We start from the raw sequence: 9,124 nt of genomic DNA on the forward strand, positions 1-9,124 counted from the left end.
GTCCAGAACTAAAACTGATTCAAATATCAAACATAATTTTACTTATCCAATAAATCAGCTTTAAAAGGTTATGGAACAGAATGCTTCAGAAAGATGGGATAAGGTGATGTGCTGCTCTGCTTCTCTGCCTAAGGGCTGAAAATGATTATGGTGTCTAGTCAACTCTAACCAAGCAGACAGTCGGACTGAGTTAAAGATGAGAACTCGGTGATAAAAAGTGAAGCTAATGCTCCCCATGTAGTTTCCATTTACATAAAATCCAAGACAAATGAACTGGCCCTCAAATGTTGCCATTTACTCAACAACTTCCGCTCTCTGTTGCACGAAAAACAAACTGTCCCATCTCTTTTTTACCCTTTCAAAATCTGGGGTAAAATGTCCAGGAAGGTTTTATGAAATGGAAGGGTGACTGAATTTCCCCACATTCAGCCTCGGTAGGCAGTGAGAGCCCAGTTGCAGAAAGGGACTATTATCCAACTCTGGACTGTAGTCAGTGATTGTTAGACTAGCTCACTCCCCTGCCTAAAGTGTTTGTGGATTGCATTTGCCCTTGGGATAAGGTAAAAACCTGCTTAAATTGGCCTTTAAGACCCTGTTTACATACCTAGCATTTTTCTGTCCATTACATCTCTAGCATTTTTCTGACTCTTCCTGTCCAGCGGTGACATCTCCTTTTGGACTCCCCATGTCTACCGCAGGGGCTCATGCTGGAACGGCCACGCCCACGTCCTGGCCATAAGATCGTCCAACTTTCTGTCTTTGGCGACATGATGTATTTTGAAGGTAAAAGGAGGAAGTGACTACAAAAAGCTGAGATTGCAATTTAATAAAGATGTCAATTGTACTGACAGAAAATGACGACTATTATTTCGAAGAAAGCACTGTCGCGCATTCTCAAACTCGGAAGTGTAAAGTCTTCTATAATTTTAATTCATTAGTATGTCACTGACCATTCCTCTTTCTAACTATTTTAAACTATAGGGACATTTTGACTGAAACTAAAATTATATTTAATATATCGCCTGCCACAGGATTTCAACTACTTTTATTCTCTTCCCCCAGAATCTTCCTAACTCTACCTTGTCTCTAACTCTGTACAGAATCTGGCAGTATAATTCATGCTTCTGGAAGGAGGACTAACATCTCAATCTGACAACCAGATAATAAATATGATTTGGAGCCAAGCACGCAAGCAGAATATTCCCAAGGGTACACCTTTCATGAGGAGACACGGGCAGGCTTATTCAATGAGACATATTCGGATAAAAAACAGTCACTTTTTCCCAGACACAGCTAAATAATGCTTTCCGCAGCACGGCAGGTCCGCGAGCGACATTTTACTCCACACCGTTTCGTCATGACGTCGATGAGATGCTGTGAAAACATCACTCTCGCTGGTCTCGGCCTTTGATAAAGGGGGTTTTGTTATACATCATTTCGACGCAGTTCCAAGAACCTGTGATGGTGAGAACTCACCGCATCGCCTTCTTAACCCCAAATCATTATTTCCCTTTATCACGAACCCAAAATAAAATCACAGAGGCAAAGCTGGTAACTAGGTAGAGCTCATGAACCAAGGAATTCCTTACCTGCCTTCGTAACGAGTTAATGTACACAGGAGTCTTACGAACAGCTCATACGGCCCTCAAAACATACCTCTGGAATACATATTATCTCAGTTTTCCCAAAAGTTTGGAGACACAAGGTTCACGGTCACATAGCGGATAATGGAGCTGGCACGCGAGTAAAACATTCCACGTTCTCTTCACTATACAGCACCACCTTAATGTCTAAAAGTTTACAATTAATGCCCATTTTTAAAATAAATAAGCTTTAAAATAAAGGTTGCAATGCAATGTTTAGAGTAACAGCATCACACAATCATATGCCCCAGATATGCCTCAAACTAATAATCTTCTAAGCTGTCACAACTCATGTATGTGTTCAGACTACAGTTCTCTTACACGATAGCGAAAAAAAAAATACAAGCTGGTTAGTTTCCAAAGTACCTCAGATGACCCTGGCATAAAAACGATACTAATTATTATTTAATAAAGCTTAGTTATATTTAGTATTTAAATCTGACACTAATAAAACGCTTATTAAACAAATAAGCTCTTGGAAGAATATCAAAATGCTTTGTAAATAATCTGCTATACCAGGCAAACTAAAAATTAAGGGGAAATGCTACATACTGCATGACTCCAACTACGTGTCATTCTGGAGAAGGCGAAACTATGGAGACAGTAAAAAGGTCCGTGGTGGCCAGGGGTTAGGGCAGAGCGGGGGTGAACAGGCAGAGCACAGGAGTATGTTAGGGCAGCGATACTACTCTGTATGATATTACAATGACGGGCACGTGCTATCACACATACCTCAAAACCCATAAAAATACACCACCAAGAGTGAACCCTAATGTAAACTATTGCCTTTGGGTGATAATGATGTGTCAGTATAGGCTCATCAGTTGTGGCAAATGCACCATTCTGGCCAGTGATGTTGGCAATGGGGGAGGCTGTCCATGGGGGCGGAGTGGGTGGCAGGGGCGGGTACAGGGGGCATCCCTGTACCGTCCATTCAGTTTTGCTGTGAAGCTAAAAATGCTCTAAAAAATAAAGTCTATTTTAAAAAGTAAAGTCAATTATCTGTGGTCACTCTAAACTTTTCCCACAATTGTTGCTTTGTGGGTCCTCTCTCACCTACTTAGCAAAGAACACCCTGGACCATCAACCTTAAGCTTCAGGGGACTCTCTGACCCGCTCGGCGCTCCTCCCAACGCCCGCTCTGCCCCTTGAAGCCCCCTCATCCTCTAACATGCCACCGGGAGACTAAGTCCAAACGAAGTCCAAAGTCAGGGAGAAAATTAGGTACAGACAACAGACAGAAAGGGCTGAGCGTGGCTGAGGAGATGAAGAATTCCCAGGGAAACGTGCAGGACATTCCACAAGAGACAACAAAGGAGGAGAGAAACCTGAGGTGCTCTAAATGTGAAAATCACATGACATTAAATTATCCTAAAATATAAAACGTGAGATTATAAACATCTCCCTTCTATAAAAAAAAAAGTCTTTGCTGTACACAGTTCCAGAACTAGACCTGGATAATGTGTTTACGGCATGTCCTCCAGCTATAAGAAGGATGATTTTTCAAAAGTTGATCAAAAATGCTGCAAACATTTTTCAACGGGAAGATATAAAAAAAGCATGTATGTCAAAGTGCCATTCCGAAGATCTGGCTCTCAGAATAAACTTTTGGATAAAACTGCAAAGATTAAATTTTTGTGATTTATTACATAAAAGAAAGATGTATAATTTTTATCTTCTGGGTTTTGTTAATCTAAGAAGTCCAACACATGGCTACCAGTTACCAAACTGAGCCGGTCACTGAGATCTGAAACGGCCGCACGGGAAAGACCGTGAGCGGTGTGTGCCCGCGCGCCCATCATCGAGAACGGACCACACGCCGTGCAGATCGGGAGGTACAAGCACCAAAGGCTGGAGCACCACCGTGACCCAACTCCGCTCCGAGTGCCGCCTGAGAAGCCGAGAAGCGCCGTGCACGGGGTCAAAGGTGCCTGGGACACGGAGGAGGACGCAGCCCCCGCCCTCCAAGCTTCCTCCCTCACACGGGGCAAGACGAATCGGCACTGACTACAACCCCGTCAAGGGACAGCGAGTGCCAAAATAGAGGGACAAAGAACAGACATTCGGAGACGGCCCCAGGGAGGCAGACCGTCTGGGTGCAATCGGAGGCTGGGCCTCCGGCGACCCCAGGTCCCTGCTGAGGCTCCTGCCCTTGCGGACCGTTTCCTCGCATCAGATGGGCTACTGCTACGGCAGGTGTAAAAACTTTAAAAACTATGTGTATGTTGCTTTAAAGGTTTACGAAAAACTTCTCCATACATTCTTAAACTCAAAGCTCTCTCAAGCCAGGGACAGGCTGCCCCCCTCCCTGCCAGCCCACCGTCCCGTGCCGGTCCGAATGACCCTTGCCTCGTTCCCTCGTGTGGTCTCACCAATCAGGGCCGGCCCGCGAGACCGAGAGAGGACGTCAAAAACGATGGCATGTGACTTCCAAGGAGAGGGCGCAAATGGCACTGCGGTTGCGACCACGGGGAAGTCAGCGCGCATGGCGTGAGGACAGCCCCACGGAAAGCCCCTCGTGGAGAGGGACAAACCTGCCAACACCGACCTGCCCGCTAGGCGACTGGGCCACTCGGGAGAGCGATCCTTCAGCCCTGGGCGTCCTCCCCAGGACCTGCACCTCCAGCCGGCATCTGACAGCAGCCTCGTGCGACCCAGACCCCAAACCGCCTGAATTGCTGACCACGGGATAATAAACGACTATTGTTTTCAGCCACGAAGTTTTCGATATCTTACAAAGCATCCGAGAACTAACGCATCCTTCCTACCGTACAGGAGTGAGGAGAGAAACCAGCTCTGGAAGCCCATCTCTCGGCTTTAGGTTCAGTGTCCTTGTCAACAAACAACACCGCTTCGCAAGAAAAGCAAGTCATTCCATGAGGGCGACCATTCTTACGCGATCCTATGACTGGGACTAACAGACCAGGCTTCGCACGGTACAGACACACAGTGCACGTCCCCGTATGCTTGGCACGTGTGACGGGACCTGCAATACAGCTGAATCTGTGAATCTGGGGCGCTCCGTGGTGCTTTGTGGGGTTTTCACCGTCTTCCGGAAGACTTCTATTCTTTAACGTACAGATCTTAAAAAAGACAAACCTCACATATTTTACAGCATTTTAATACTAAACAATTACATTTCTGACTTTGAAAATATTTACACGCTTTACGATCTTAATCGCAAGCAACACTTCTACGTATCCGCTTTTCTCACTGGCCCGAGGACTCTGTACGGGCAGAATTCGTATCTCAAGCACCCTTCCCACCTTATACATCTTGAAGGTAGCAGATACGTGTTTCCTAAATCGAATACTTTTTTATGGTCGGTATGGTTATTTCCCCTTAGCCTCCTCATAGACACTCATTTGAAATTTTTCAACTTTTCATAAAAGAAACGGGACTTTTTTTTTCCCCCACAATGGGATTAGGCGAGGGAACATCATGTGCTAAAGAGCCAGATGGGCTGAGGGCAGACGGCAGTGCAACTCTGGGCCAGGGAAGAACAGGGCGAATGGGCTATTCCAGAGCGGGGTCCGGTATGAAGTCTTTGAAGGGAGGATTAAGCAGACAAAGGGACAACCTGATTTTCACTACGAGAAAGTGTGACTACCAAAGGGCAGTGATTGATTACACACAACTATATGTCCGACCTCTCCGTCTCTGCGGGGCTGCCTCCTCTCCGTGTATAAACACGCTGTCCTCCCCGTCCAGGACAGAAGCCTGTGGCCGTGCACGTCGCCCTCGGGCTCATGGAATCCCCTGCAGCGCTTCTACGACTCTGGACTGAAGTGAGGGTCTCGGAGGCGGGGCGCAGGCTCGCCTACCCCATTCCCACTAACTCAGCTCCTTATCCGCCGTCACCCGTCACCCGGGCAGCTTAATTTCTGCCCCCGCATTCCAGAGCCATTCCAGAATGACCCTGACGGGCACGTCACCATCTTCATCATACTTGATTCATGGCATTACATTTTCAACTGGGGTCTACTTCTTAAAATTCTGCCATTGGCTTGAAAAGTTTAACTTAACTCTTTTTTCCCCGGAATCTCTGGCCGCTCCCCTCAGCACCCTCCATCCTTCTTTTCCTTGGTTTGTCCCTGAAATGTCAGTGTTCTCTAAGGTCCTTCTACGCAGCTCCGCTCAGCACGTTCACGCTTCCCCTGCCTTTAACTTCTCCCCACGGGGCGGGCTCTCAGACACCCGCACCTCCTGCCTCCTCTGCGCCAGGATCCTGCAGCCGGAGCCCCCAGACTCCTCCGGCTCCCCACGATTGCTCTGCCAGCACGTGCGTCACACGCCCAAACCTGAGCTCGCCCAGCTGGGGCCTGCGCCCCTCCCCTCCTCCCGGTCACTCGCCAGAACTCTGGGCGTCACTCTAGTGTCCTGCTCTCCCGCCCCTTCGCCAGACGGCCCCAGAGACCAGCCGCTCTTCCCTCCTCCTCACTGGCCTTCCGGAACGTTCTCACTTCTCAGTGTCCCCGCCACGTCCGCCCCGTCCAAGCGCTCGCCCTCTAGCTCTCCGCACCAACCACTGTCCCCTCTGCCTCGTCCCGCCACGGCCCACCCCGTCCACCCAGCGCACGGCCCTCGGCGGCCTTTCGCGGCACGTCGTGGGCTCGCTACGGCACACGGGACAGTCAGTGCCTCCTTTCGCTCCTGCCTTTGCCCTTCGCGCTCTAATTCAGCCGACCCACAAACAGTTCCCCGAACCCAGGACACTCTCATAATGCGATGCAGCCGCTCATGCCTTAGCTCTGCCCGCGAGTGCTTCCTGCTGCCCGCCGAGCTGCCCGCCCCCACCCAGCTGTCCCCGCTCCCCTCACACGCGACCGCTGCCAAAGCCTCACCCGGGGTCTGCGTCCGGGGTCGAGAGCTCCCGCGGGCCTGCCTCTGCGCCTGTCTCCCTTAAGGCAAAGAGCGCTGATATGTGAACTGTCGGTCCAGATGTGTGCTGTTCCACCAGATTGCAAGCTCCGTAATCAAGGACAGTGACTTTCACCTCCTTCCATCCTCGGCACTACTTCAATGCGCACAGCATACAGTATAAACAAACAAACAAACAAACAAACAAACTGTAGGCCAATGAAAGGCCAAGAAGATATCCAGTGGATATACTTTGAGTATAGGAAAAATCCGTATCTTAAGGAAGCACAGATATCTATTGCTAAGTCCCACCCATAAAAAAATAGAAATACATGGTTATTCGGGCAGCATCAGGGTGACAAAGAAAAACCCTTAATCATTGGAGTCAGCAGACAATCAGGACGTCAGAGTGTCCACTGCAGCACCTGACAAGGTCAATGGAAAGGCCAGCGATAAAGGTGGTTCCTTCTGAGTCAAGTAATTCATCAACCTACCTCCACGAGCTGATGGAAAGGCTGGTACCTTCCCCTGAGTCCACCTGTCCTCCCCTTTGTCATTATTCTCCATGTGCCTTTCCCAGTCCCCACTACCAAAGCCCAGATTCCACAGGACGTTCCCCTTGGTCGGAGCCACCTGTCCTGGCCAGCGGGCTGTCTCTGCTCTTGTGGCAAAGGCCTCTGTTCTTGCTGAGAATCTATTTGCACCGGGTTTCACGCTATTTTACACTCGCTGAATCTCACAGTAATCGCAAGTGATGACCCCATTTTCCAGATGAGGAATGTGTGTCCAAGGTCACACAGCTGAGCTGTGACAGAGCTGGCCCAGAACCCGGAGTGACGGCCTGCAGAGTACTTCCACAGCGCTGACGCCTCGGCACGGACAGGAATGTGGCAGAGCCATTTTAGGTTGGCACTCGGAACATGTTATTCTCCAAAACGCTAGAATAAGTGTTGGTTAGAGTCTGCAGTACCACTAACACATGACGGCCACGCAAGTTAAAAATGGCTTTCGGGTCTCGACCTGGAAATCTAAATACTATGTGTGGTTTTATTCCTCTAATTACTCTATTCAACATTACAAACAAAAGTGGGCTTGAAAATGAATTTTTGGAATGCAAGGGTTCTTAAATGAGACTTTTCTTTAGGAATATGTTCCTTCTATAAGAAAATCACCAGGGATGGAAACTAATTTGCCTTGTTAACGTGTAAAAACAAGGACACCGGAAGACACCTGTGGGAAACGTGCTTATCTGACCAGACGCTAATTTACAGCGTGCTGTCATTTGAATAACACACCATACTAAATCCTACAGACCAGAGCTTATGATAGAAGTGCCACACATCATAGCGGTGCAGCTGATATGCCTATAATCTACTGACAAAACGTACTCCTTAGCAAAGTGAAACCGGATGTCTGGTGTGAAATCTGATGTCTGTGGACCTGTCTCTTGGATTCCGGAGCAGTATTAGAGACACTAAGTACACAGCTTAGCTGTGTTATTAAACCTGCAACTTGGCAAAATCGTGACAGTCTGGACATGAAGGATCAGCATTTTTATTGCAATTCTTATCAGCCACAGACGTTTCTGAAATAGAAACCCTAACTCCAAGCACTCAGCTAAAGGCAGTCGTGTGTCTTCCTCGCTGTTTTGGAAACAGTGTCAGAGCTTTTTAAACACACTACAGGAACCCTTCCCCCTCGCTGTGCAAGCTGGCACTCTTCAGCCCTGACAGGGAGAATCTGAGCCACGTCAGGAGTCAGTCCTCGTCCCAGAAAATTCTAGGATCAGATAGAGCAGGTGATCGCTGTGAAAATGCAAACACCCAGGAGGCTCAGCACCTTTGGGAGAATTAAGTACTAGATCGCTTTCCACCATCATGAGAAAGGTCCTAAGTGATGGGTGACCAGACAGAGAAACAGGGAGGGAAATTAATCGTATCTGCAGGCCAGTTACTGCTTTTTTCTTTTTTTTTGTCACTGTTTCTTTTTACATTCTTTTTAATATACTCTTTGTTCTGTTTTGACAGATGAGAAGTTAAGGAACAGGGTTTTAACTGGCCCAAAGCGGCAGAACTAACGAAGAGCCAGGAATCAAGCCTGCACCTACAAGACTGTACGAGGCATGCTACTTCTACCTGAGGATTCCTGGGCCGAGGGATGCTGGGAAATAGCCAGGAATATGGAGGTGAAGGGTGGAAATTTACAATGTTGCCAAATAGCAATATATCGTTATGAAACAAATTATAAAACAAAAGGGTTGAAGAAATAAACATGAATCGCTGACAGGGGTCATCTGAGAGTGACTACATAGGAGACTCACTTTGTCTTTCGTATCCTTGCAAGATCCGATTTTAAATAACTTTTTCTGACCTTATATGACCTTTGTAAGCAAAAAAAGACACCTTTTCCACTTCTAAAAGAATGAGGGTGGATGTAGGGAAACCCATGCAAGTGAACTTTAGTGTTTATTTTCCTAAGTGCATCTTCCCTAACACTCTCCATGCTTTCTATTCTGTGGTCATTTGTACAGAACAATTCAAAAAATTATCTTCATCTAGTTATTATACCGGTACTTTTATTACACTGGAAAATGACTATACTATTCATTACAGGACACAAAT

At 47.5% G+C, this 9,124-nt stretch overlaps 1 protein-coding gene across 11 annotated transcripts in view; it reads right to left on the bottom strand.

The window, feature by feature from the left end:
- Positions 1-9,124, bottom strand: part of IMMP2L (inner mitochondrial membrane peptidase subunit 2) — a 690,748-nt gene that overhangs the window by 677,649 nt on the left and 3,975 nt on the right. The window contains exon 2 of one of the 11 annotated variants that reach the window (XM_023537462.1): positions 6,488-6,657. The exons of 9 other annotated variants lie outside the window; for them this stretch is intronic. The gene's annotated coding sequence lies outside the window, so the exon portion shown is untranslated. Of the gene's footprint in view, positions 1-6,487; positions 6,661-9,124 lie in introns of all 11 variants that reach the window. One more of the 11 variants, XM_023537461.1, reaches the window with a different exon arrangement.

The sequence above is a fragment of the Pteropus vampyrus genome, unplaced genomic scaffold, assembly GCF_000151845.1.
Source record: "Pteropus vampyrus isolate Shadow unplaced genomic scaffold, Pvam_2.0 Scaffold192, whole genome shotgun sequence".
Lineage (NCBI taxonomy): Eukaryota > Metazoa > Chordata > Mammalia > Chiroptera > Pteropodidae > Pteropus > Pteropus vampyrus.